Source organism: Orbicella faveolata, unplaced genomic scaffold (assembly GCF_042242905.1).
Source record: "Orbicella faveolata isolate gen_17 unplaced genomic scaffold, um_ofav_v1 contig_37, whole genome shotgun sequence".
Taxonomy (NCBI): domain Eukaryota; kingdom Metazoa; phylum Cnidaria; class Anthozoa; order Scleractinia; family Merulinidae; genus Orbicella; species Orbicella faveolata.
The window spans coordinates 2396473-2408051 of NW_028301566.1; the positions used below are offsets into that span (position 1 = coordinate 2396473).

An 11579-nucleotide genomic window follows, 5' to 3' on the forward strand; every position below is an offset into this window, starting at 1 on the left:
TCAAACTTGCAATTATATATTTTTTTTGCTGTTCGGTCGAGATAGACTCTGGTGAAATCCTCGCAAGCGTGTGGCAAGAGGAGGGAAACTTTGAAGTCCTGAAATGCTGCTATATCCAAATATTTCGTATAGTGTGATCGTCCGGGTGAGTGTAGTTCTGAAAAGAACTGTTGTTGGTGACTGACGTTTCGACAACCTGAGCGGAAGTCATCTTCAGAGTCAAGTGAATAGTGTTTGTCAGTCGATGATCTTATAAGTCTGGTCCGTTGAACGTGATTGGTCAGTATAGCCATGATGGTATTGGCTGAAAGACTCGTGTAAAGTTTGTCATCGGACCAAAACCGACCTACTTGACTAACAATAGACGGATCGAAACCCACCAATGACTGATGACAAACTTTACACGAGTCTTTCAGCCAATACCATCATGGCAAGCAAAATTCCAACAGACATGAAAGTATTGAGTTGTGGGCCAAAAGCATCAAACATTTGGGAATTTCGGACGCCATTTCCCCGCGCTACATCCGCAAAAATCCTCGCAGCATGTACGCGCGTGTGCCACACGGGATGGCGCAATTTGTTCTGAAAATAATTGAAAAATTGTGCCATATCATAGGGACAGCCCAGGGGCGGGACAGAAGACTCCTGAAATTTTCGTATAGGTATCATCCAACAAAAAATGACGTCACATCCGGTTTAAACTGCGCTTCGCGGCTCGTTTCACAAAGCGAGAAAATGGCGTTTCGATTACTCACCATTTCCCTCTATTTGTAAACCATCAGTTTCGTTTCATTTTATATTGAGGATGGAAAGATGTTGCAGACACATTACTTCGACTTTTTAAGCAAAGATTTCGGGAGAAAAGAAAAGTTTTGAGGCAAAATAACGGAGAGCCTTCCGTCATCGTTGGGCGAATTTTACACATTTGCAAAACTGGTGTTGTTCCGACTTTTGGTTCTTGTTGTTCGTGATTTAGTGACAACAATAAGTGCTATAGCCTATAATGTTAACAACAACCTGGATGAAGTATTGCTGGCCATAGTTTGCACTGTGTACTACGGGAACATAATTAACAGAAGCCGTTTAGCTCCGAAAGTCGCTGTCACCAGAGCTTTTGTTGCTCTTGGCTCACGTGTATTGGTAGAAGAGATAAGCTGGATCGCATGCTGAAGGTCAGTATCCCACATTCCCACATCTCTCGTTGAAGATTGTTGTTTTCAGTAAGATACAGTACATATATATTGGTACTTTTGGGTCATCAGTCTCTTTCTCTTTGGTGAGTGCTTTTAAAACGCCCAGTAAAAACTTGATTCACGGCATGGAAGCTTATGTCTCGCTGGATCGAAATTCGAGTAAGATTTTTAAGTTCTAGTCCCCTTTAAAAGTAATTAAATCAATTATTCAAATCCAAGCCATCAGAGGGAATCTGCCATTGAGGCTGCCCTAAGTTAAGGTCCTGTTTAAGGACCTTCCCCTTTTAAAATCGTGGGGGTGTTCTTTGAGGCAACACAGGTCCCATTTATATAGTCTCGGGTACCCGAGATAACCCTCCCCCTGAGGCAACGTTATCACGTGTTTTTAGGTGAAAGTGTAGCCCCTGTAGGCGGAGTAAAAGTTGACCCTACATGATAATTTGTAACTCTTATTGAATAATCAAATGTGCAACTATCCCTCTTTGTTTGTTTCCCTCAGTCATTTGATTGCAGTGGGTTTTGCTGAGTTAATTTTCTGTTCTTTGATACAAATTGCTGCTTTAAATCTTAAATCTAGGCATTACGTGACACTCGCCATGCCGAGAGTTGTTCCAGTTAGGTGAGCCAAAGTGTTTATGTATACTCAAAGAAACGTTGTTGGTTACTTTACCTGCCAAGGCGAGTCAACTTGCCCACCTGAATTGTCTTGCCCCCAAGTCTGGTTCGCGATCCTTGCATAAACGGTTGGTTGAATTTTGTAAATAAATAAGTGAATAGTTAGCTCCACTAGGGTAACTCGGGGAAAGGGTTGTCTCTGGTACACAAGAGCCATTCTATTTTATTTCCATTTTCCCTCTTCCTCTTCCAACTGATTATGCAAAATATACTGTCCAAAATTTTTATGTCCTTTATGGGTACTGGTGTTTGAGAGTGTCATCTTTATCACTACTGTGGAATGTACCTCACCTTACAGCTACCCCTGTTAACATAGCCACCTCGTTATTATGGCCACTCTATTCTGGCTCAAACAAAAGCTCAGTCGGTCATTTTCTTATTTATTAATAATTATTATACAGTCAGATTTTTGTGGCCTGTTGGTGACTAGATTAACAGAATTCTGGCACATTGTAGGAGTAATTTATCCAATTTACAGTAAGCAACAGGCATCATTTTGATAGTGAAGTCCCATGCATACATTTAACTCTTGATTATTTTGAGATTTTATCTTTATTATGTCATCAAGGCAATAATATTTTGATTCCTGCTGCAGCGGGAGGAGGAGGGGGGGGGGGGGGACTCTCCTCTCTGTGCTATATATAGCTATGTACAGCCGCAAAGGGTATGGTTATTCAGCCATTTTGGTCATAAATACTCTAGGGTAAGGCTTTTGCCATCTTATCTTTAATTTGGTATGTTTTTTAGAATAAGCTACCTCAATTTTCACCATTATTGATAAGACCATCAACAAGAGTCCTTCAAAACTTATGTTTAGGGCAACTGTAGCAGTCACAACAGTCATAAATGGGGTAGGGAAAATTGCAGATTATGGTCATAAATAGGTTAAGGGTTTAACTTTTGTGAAGAAGGCTGCACTGACTCCCACCCAATTTTTCTGGGATGTACCAAACACATTTTCTTGCAGTTACTACAGTCTTGCTTTAGTAAATCAAAATAGTACTTGCTGCCAGGTACTTCATAAAAGTATAACCCCTCCAGAAACCTTCACAAAGTACATGTAATATCAGGTGCTAACAATAATTTTTTTTGCGGCTGATTAAAATTTAGTATTAAATTGTACTGAACTGGTGCAGATTTAATATACATTATATTTTGTCACACTTAGTTCACTTATTTTAAGACTACTCAGCAGCAACTAGTACCTCTTGTATGACCATGCAGTAACAGTATAATTTGGAATTTCAAAAAAAAAAAAAAATACATGTATATGTATTACTATCCTGCCTGGAAGAGTGTGTAGAGAGAGCACACAGTGCAGTGCCCTACTGTAGGTCTTTTGTTAGGTATAATGATCTTAAATTTAGAAGACTCATATTGATCTTTTAGAATTCACAAAAAAGTTGATATCTTGACAACTCTCCTTTAGCTGTGTCACTTCATAATAAATTAACAGTTTGGTATGTTGTAGCATAGAACTTTAATTAATTAAGTTATCGCACTGGTATCACAGAGGTCATGGGTTGGAATCCAGTTCACACCTAATTTTTTTTCAGGCTATAATTTCACCTTTGCTCAAGTTGTGTATAGTTGCAATGATCAATCATGTCTTTATACGTTAATCAATGTTTATATGTCACACTGACTTATACTTTAACATTTTAATATCTTAAAGTTTGTTTATTTGTTTTATTGTGTGGTTCTAAAAAATTTCCATACCCACCCCAAGGAGATTATTGGAAATTCCAAGGATGGGGAGGGTCTCAAGAGCTAAACGTTTTAAAGAAAAGTATTAATCAAAATTGGATAAGTACCAAATTAAAGAAGATCAGCATGTTAGATGGGAGAGGGGAATTTTTCAAAATATCATAAACTAAAAATATATATATTTTTTCCAAACTCAATCATGTTAGTAGTGTTAGTGTCTATTTATTTATTTATTTATTTATTTATTTAGTAATTAATGAATGAATGAATACCTGTAAAGAGATAGTCATACATTCTTGCAGATATTCTGGGAGTCTCCCACAGACCATTTATATCATCCTGTCCCCCAGGAAAGGCATGAAATTTATTGTCCAAGTAAACTACTGAACCATGGGCTCCAGTGGGGACAGTGCTATTACGATGCAATTTGCAGATGTGCTACATAATATGAGCTTAACGGTTTTGTTACCATGGCAACAGACTGCATTTCAGACCTTCCCTGATATTCTAGGCTTTTCTGGCCACCTTTGGAGTTCCATTTTGATATTTGCCAATGGTGCTTCATCTACATGATCCAGCAAGCCTATTAAATAGTAAGGTCCAAGTCATATGTTTTTCAAGCTGAAAATCACTGCATTATTGAAATTGGGTTAGAGGGGACTGGAAAAGATTGAGTTGCCAATTGGGAACATATCTTTTATAGCCATATTAGTGTCTTACCTGTAGAACTATAAGGCTACCAAGTTTCAATGATCTCTGCTGTATATATGGTCTGCACTTGACGTAATATTGGGTTTGATGTATGACATCATCAGTCCTCTCATTTGCATATATTTTACACATTTTAAACTTAGATATCTCCAGATGAGAACTAATGCAGATATTTGCAAAGGTAAACAGCATTTGTAATCTATAGTGGAATTCTATTTGATACTCCTGAAAATTCTGAATCAAGGGATAAAAATTTGATGATAGTAGCATGCCAAATCATTGAGTTGAATTTATGCTGCTGACATTTACATGTACTGTAAGGTGTTGAAGAGAATTTTGGAGGGGAATTTGGTGTGTTTATTGAATTGCCAGAGGTTGGTTGGTTGGTTTTGTTATTGCTTTGTCATTATCTTCCATGTATTTTTTTCAAAACCAGAGTGGTTGGTGGCAAAAGCAAAACTGGCAATATTCTCACTTACCTATGTTTCTAAAGTCATGTTTTTAGGTTTTTGTGGTCAATCTATACGTAGCTGCACTGTCTTAAATTACAATAGAGAAGATGTGATATTAATTATGTAAGTTGTACTTTGATATCGTTCATACCAAAATTATAGTAATTTTCTGGTTCAATGTTTGCCTCTGCATTAATTTGATTAAACTACTGTAGTTTATTTTTTAACCGAATTTAATTTTGTTAAAAGGGAGGTGGGAATCTGAGAGCAATAGTAAACTAGACCAACAAAGATACAGAAATCTGCCACCATTGCTTTCATGGCTGAGTGGAGATGAATCTAAGTCAGACCAAAATTAGAAAAAAAAATTACTGATTTAATGTGATTATGGAAATGTTTGAGGGTTGAAATGGGATCCTGGCTATGGGAGAGTAGGACTGAGAGGGGTGGGTGGTGTGCTTGTGAATTTAAGAACCTCTGAAAGTGTAAACAAAGTGTAGGTTTGAAAAGTTTTAAAGCGGAGGTAAAAATTATACTTTAATATATCTTGTTTATTAAGGTGTTAATGTTGCAGTTCCTAGGGAGTAATGCTTTAATTATCCCGACAAACACAAGCAATAAACACGCGTTCTATGGCGTAAAGGGGGGAACAGCGCTCCGCAATCGGCGTGACAGACGAACTTCCATTGCGTGACCAAATGCCAAACTTATCTCCCCAGCGGTTAATTCTGCACTGGATCGGACAAGTCGGCGAGGCCAAAAGCTTGCGCGTCCTAGTAGCGTAACTCTAAACGGCACTACGAGCTGACCTCCGGTCAGCATCGTGCTAGAGTGTAGACAGTTCTCAAGCCTTACTTATCTCCCCAGCACTACGAGCCGACTCCGCCGGCACGTGCGGGATCGGACAAGAAGAGGCATAAAAGAGCGTTAAATAGCGCCACTAAATTAGCGAAAACGAAGCTTGGGGAAGTCGCTGCAAGACTTAACCGATAGCGTGGCACGAGAGGTGAACCCCAGTTTATTATTTATATTAATGAACAACGACAATAAACCTCCAAAGGGAGGGAAGGGTGGGAGTTACAATTTCGAGGGCTAACTAAAAGTTACAGTAGTGATATAACGAGCGAATGATGCTAAAGTCCAAGCTAAGCCTCTTTTATAGGTAGACTGATGTCTAGGTTTAAACCAATATAAAATCGTGTACCATGAAACGTACAGAGTCCATGCGGCCTTGAACGAAACAAGAATGGGGCTATTTAAAAGACTAGCCATACAAAAGGCATGATATAGTTAAACCGGACGTTGTTGCAACATGTATACGTGAAAGGCTATTGTGAATATTGTTTAAACTAGACAAGAAAGACTTCTATAATGTTCTAACCCGTAACAGTTCTACTGCGTTACGTTTAACAACAGAAAGCTAGTGACTGTACGTGAATAGCGTCACGCCCCATTAACTGCGCTTTAACGATTGACTTTAAAGCTTTAGTAAATGAGCAAATACCCACTTACGGTGAGTCATTGAAACAATGACATAATTTATGTTTGTCTTTTCTTAGGTGGTTACCTCCTGGCATATACACCCCACACAGGCCTGCATACAATGCGATGATTTAGATGATGCAACCTGCTTTCCCATGTTTAACATACACGTAAGAGTATCATTGGACCAGTGTACAAGTGTGATTTCTCTACTGATAATGAGAATTATAATAAAGATACAAAGCCACTCTGGTGTGGTTTAATTATTCCTTAACAGTGAAGTGAACCAGTTAAACCGAAGGTTGCACTCTGTAATATCAGTTGTACAAAAATTAAATAGAAAATTTCACTACATCAATTTTATTAATTAAGTAAACCTCTCTGCAAAATATATTTGTATGTTGTTATACTGGTAAGAATATAATTTGGAAATTTTTTATGAGAAATGTTTCCATTTAAAAATGTAGCTCAGATGCTACAACTATGATTCTCCTTTTTGTGGTGTTTTCTTTTGTGGTAAATTGTGAAAACAAATTATGTTGACCTACATGTAAGGTAAAAAAATATACAAGTAGTAGCTCTTCTGAAAAAAAAAAAGTTAATTTGTTGTTGTTTCTGCCTGTTCATTTTTTCCTTGAACATTTTTATTTTCCTAATAAGTAGTTTAGCTAGCCATAAAATGTTTTGTCGTCTCTGAGACCATAAAAAAGTGATTTGTATGTAAAATTTGAATTTTTTTTTTGGGGGGGGGGGGTGGTGGGGAAGGGTGGGGACCTTTTCAGAATTTCCCTACAAAGATCACAAGGTACAAGGGAAGGGGCAAAAATAGAATTTTAAGTGTTAAAACATATGTTTTCATTATCAGTTTGGTCCTCTCTGTGAAGCTGCAAGGTATACTTGAGGATAATGTTATACCAATTTTAATTCAAAATACAAATGGAAACTTGCATTGACAATCACTTAATCTCTTGGCACTGTTTTGTTTTTTAATAATTGCCTTTTTTCACAAAACAATAATTTGAACATCTCTGTTACACAAGCGGGGGGGGGGGGGGGGTGGGGGGAAGGGGCATTCTGCAAAGTTTTAAATGGAAAGGCCTTATCTCAAGGTCCATTACCCCTTACCCTTTTGTATACATTTGTACCATTTTGATAGAAATGGCACCTCTTTTGTCGACCTTACATTGCAAAAGGGTAAATGTACCCCTTTAACAAACCTATTCAGGAATACTGCATCCCTTTTCTATTCCCTTGGAAAGAAGTTAATAAACAATATTATAGAATCTCTTCATTCTGGCAGAGGAGAGTAAATGAGAGCATTTCAACAACATTTTAGAACCAGAAGAATGGAATCTCTAAATGACAGATTTTCCTACCCTTTCATACACCTCAACTTTTGAGATCCCTATCATTTTATACCTGAAGCCTGAAAAAGATTCTCATCTTGAGCTGAGCCTCCCCATATAGGTCATTACAGAGAGCCTTCCCACATACACAAGTCAGGAACTCTTGACAAGTACTGTAAGTAGTGATGAAGCTGGTCTTCTTCAGTTTTTTAGCACAAACTTGTTGCTCTCTGCAATTTCTAGTAGGAAACCTTTTCTTTGCTGATCTGGTCCAAGTTCACAGACACTTGCATCACTCTCACGACACTGACTCTATCAATGTCACTCACAGTCTGATTCTTCAGTTTCACTGCACCATGCTTCATCATCACTCATTGTTAGACATGAGTTCATTAGCTTGTAAAATTCACCAGCCTGGCAGTGTCACTGTAGCTATTGCCTGTTCCCAGACTTCCTTTTATGGCTAGATGTAGGGGCATGAAATTTCACTACTGTTTACGAACAATTTGTTCAGATGGCATATTGAAAGTGCGATGAATTACTGAAAATTGTCAGTATGGCTAGTGTTCTCTCATTCCCTTAGGGATTGAAATATCTTGATGTAAGATTACACAGAGAAAGCACACTGAAATATAATGCACATTTTTTTTTTAGTAACCTTTCAAAATGAATTGCCAATATGACAGGGATTAATAGATAAGGAACTTGGTCTGCAAACAGGGCAAATGAGAGGGTTTGAAGAACTAAAAGGTGCATCCTTGACCTCATTGGTGGGGGGGGGAGGGGGTATTGGAACTTAGCGTTGCTGACGTTTAACACTGTTGAAACGGAAAAATGAATTTGATTATAAATGAGAAAAAACCACGACATGTCCAATTTACTTAATCGCCGTTAAAACTAATCCTCTTGCTTTTTTTTAAGGGGTTCACGGCCTGCCTGTAACGAAGCGTTTATCAATTAAGGGATTTGTTGGAATAAGAACGTTCTCTGGTTAAAAATATATTAAAAACATAAGCTTTCGGCTATCAGTCTATAGCCTTTAACGAATGAAGAATGTAGCGCGCAAGCGAAAATATATACGAATGGGGTGCGAAAAAATTGAGAATAAAAACAAGCGTGAAAAAAGCAAGAAGATAAAAATGTAAATGAGGCCTGATTACAATAAAATAGAGTATTGCCTAGGCAACGGTTTTGAGTTGTTATCCGCGTCGACGGTTTTTGCTGTGTGCCAAGATTCTAGTGTTTTTCGAACGTGGTAATTGCCTTTGTCAATGACACAAGCATTGTCGAAATCAATGGAGTGATTGTTTTGCCACGCATGGTTGGCAACATTAGAGCCATTTGAATAGTTCTTCAAGTTTCGTTGATGTTCCTTTTTTTTTTTTTTTTTTTTTTTATTCTCAATCTTTCGCACCCCATTCGTATATATTTTCGCTTGCGCGCTACATTCTTCATTCGTTAAAGGCTATAGACTGATAGCCGAAAGCTTATGTTTTTAATATATTTTTAACCAGAGAACGTTCTTATTCCAATATGTCTTATCCTGGTTACAATTAAGGGATTGCTTAGGGAAAACATATCTTGTTTAAGATTCTTAACCAATCGTAACATATTTTATGGCATCAGTTTGATTCATGAGCAAACACATGAGTTTGTGTTGGTGTCGATCGGCAAGAAAGTTCTGCAAAGCGCGTTATGTGTGTGGGTCCATTATTGCAGTGATACGATTAACAGCTCTCAAGTACTCTCGAGTGTTGGCAACAGTAAATTTTAAAAAATGCGCTTCTGTTAATAAGGTTCCCCCATGTCTAGAAACCTGTCATTGTGCATTTTTCTTAGTGTGATGCCTACCTAAGAGAATAGGATATTTGAATTGAGTGCAACTTACCTAGAATTCATTATTTCCACACAAACGATGACTCCTGTGGAATTCAGCGAGGAAGAAATGGCGACATTTCGTAAAAAACACGCCGTCAAAACAGCGTGTTTTTGAATAAATAATTGCCCTGTCCTTCAAACAAACTGATATAACGAGGAAGAAGACAAAATTTTGTTTATCGTGGCCAAATAAAACGTTAAAAATATCCGGCCGATTGCAAAACATTGCCATTTTACTTACTGAGAGAACGATTATGCCATATTCAAATTTGATTCTGCTGCTCAGCGCTCTTTTTTACCGGATGTGACGTCATTTTTTGTTGGATGATTCAGATACACAAAAAAGTGCCAGGCGTCGCAGAGTGTTCTCCCCCGCCCCTGGGACAGCCCCAATACTAGAAATGGCGTTCGCTTACGGTCTCCGTCCCCGATTATGGCTCCTGGGAATGGATGATAAACCGATACAGGACAAAAGTCGGAAGGCTAGGGAAACTTCGAAAACGAAGAGTAAACTTAGAGAGGAATAACAACTTGAAAGTCGCAGGTGTGGCTGTTCACACTTCTTTATACTGTGACATAATTAGAATCGTACCATGCACGTGAGCTATGCTTGGCTCAAGAAGAATTCAGAATGCTTTGTTTTCAGGATTTAACAACAGAATAACTTTGAAGATGCCAGAAGAGAAACATGTCATGTTAGTGAGGAATGTTTTTGTTACCACAGGTGCGTCACTTAGTTCTAAATTTTCGCGCCCATCGTTACTGCGCATCCTTACTGTGTATGTAATTCATATCTCAACGTCACGCTACATCATACAACAAGCGCGCACGCTAAGGAAGAAATATTAGTAAGTATAGGGCCTGGCACCGGCCTTCAATTTACTCTCTTAAATGGTCGGTGAACCCCTCTTCTTTTCATAGATCAATTTCTTTCCTAATTTTCTCCATTTTTTTACGAAAAAAAGAAGAAAGGATTTGTACGTGAAAAGTTACAAATATTACGCTTCTCTCATGTGACCAAAGTTTTCTTCGAATGTGGACAGGCAAGACTTATATGTATTCCTTATCAAGGCCTATCCTACCTTAATATACGTAGTTGTGTTGCTGATAGTCGTACGGTAAGATCGTCTTTATTATATGGCTGTCTCAAAAGGACTGGGAACTACCGAATTCACGAATTTGATTGACTGAAATCAATATTGACCGCGGTCTAGATTTTCCCATCTAGACCGGCATCTAGATTGGTTTCATTTTGCGTTGAAAAAGTAGCAAACTAAAATACAAAAATGTTCACCATTTTCTTTTATTTTCTTCTCAATCATTTATGGAAGTGCCAAAAAGCCTGATGACAAAAAAAAAGTAAATTTCGGTAGGTTTAAGTTAAGCTCATCGCCGTTCGCAAGCAAAATGTCAGCAAACCACATTAACATTAAACGAATTAAAGTTTTCTTCTTTGCCATATAATAAACATGTTATTAACCAAGCTAAGTCGGTCTGTATGGGAGAATCTTGACCTCGGTCGTGTGTACAGACCTCACTGCGTTCCGTCTGTACTCACGACCTCGGTCAAGATTCTCCCATACAGACCTCCTGCTCGGTTAATAAGAGCTAAATAATAACAAAAGCTTCTAAAGACGCATGGTCTTCAATGCGCCTTATTTCGAAGCTGTTCTCTTACTTTTTGGCAAAAGTTGATCTTTGCGTTACTGCATGGCAAGTTTTAAAAATACGTGGGAACCTTTTGGATGAGAACGTCCTTAAAACAGCAATTAGAATTTTACTCATTATTATATCTTTTGTGAGAATTTAACCCCGCGCCGCCAAAAGTAATAAAGCAACGGTTTTGTTAGTTTGAATGCAAAATTTTACTACAATCAATAGCACATTCTTATCCATAGGTATATACAATAGTTATAGAAGTTGTAATTATTAATTATACTTATAACAGATCGTCATACTGGAGATGATATCTTTCTTGGAAGAATTTCCACCGAGTTGAGCTCCAGTAATCAGATACTTCTCCAGTAGGAAAATTATATTGCAAGCTAACATAATAACGGTCATTACACAACAAAGGATCGAAGTTTGTCTAGAGAAAGTTGTAAATAATACTGAGAATGAAAAATACAATGCTT

General features: G+C 37.9%; 1 long non-coding RNA gene across 2 annotated transcripts; it reads left to right on the forward strand.

Annotated features, from left to right (window-relative positions):
• Positions 1-643: 643 nt before the first annotated feature.
• LOC149101604 (uncharacterized) lies at positions 644-6467 on the forward strand. 2 transcript variants are annotated; one of them, XR_016202848.1, is made up of 3 exons: positions 644-1172; positions 1771-1812; positions 6298-6467. It is a non-coding gene; the product is annotated as an uncharacterized LOC149101604 (long non-coding RNA). The 2 variants fall into 2 exon arrangements; XR_016202847.1 differs by lacking the exon at positions 644-1172 and having other exon boundaries at positions 1179-1812.
• The last annotated feature ends 5112 nt before the right edge of the window (positions 6468-11579 follow it).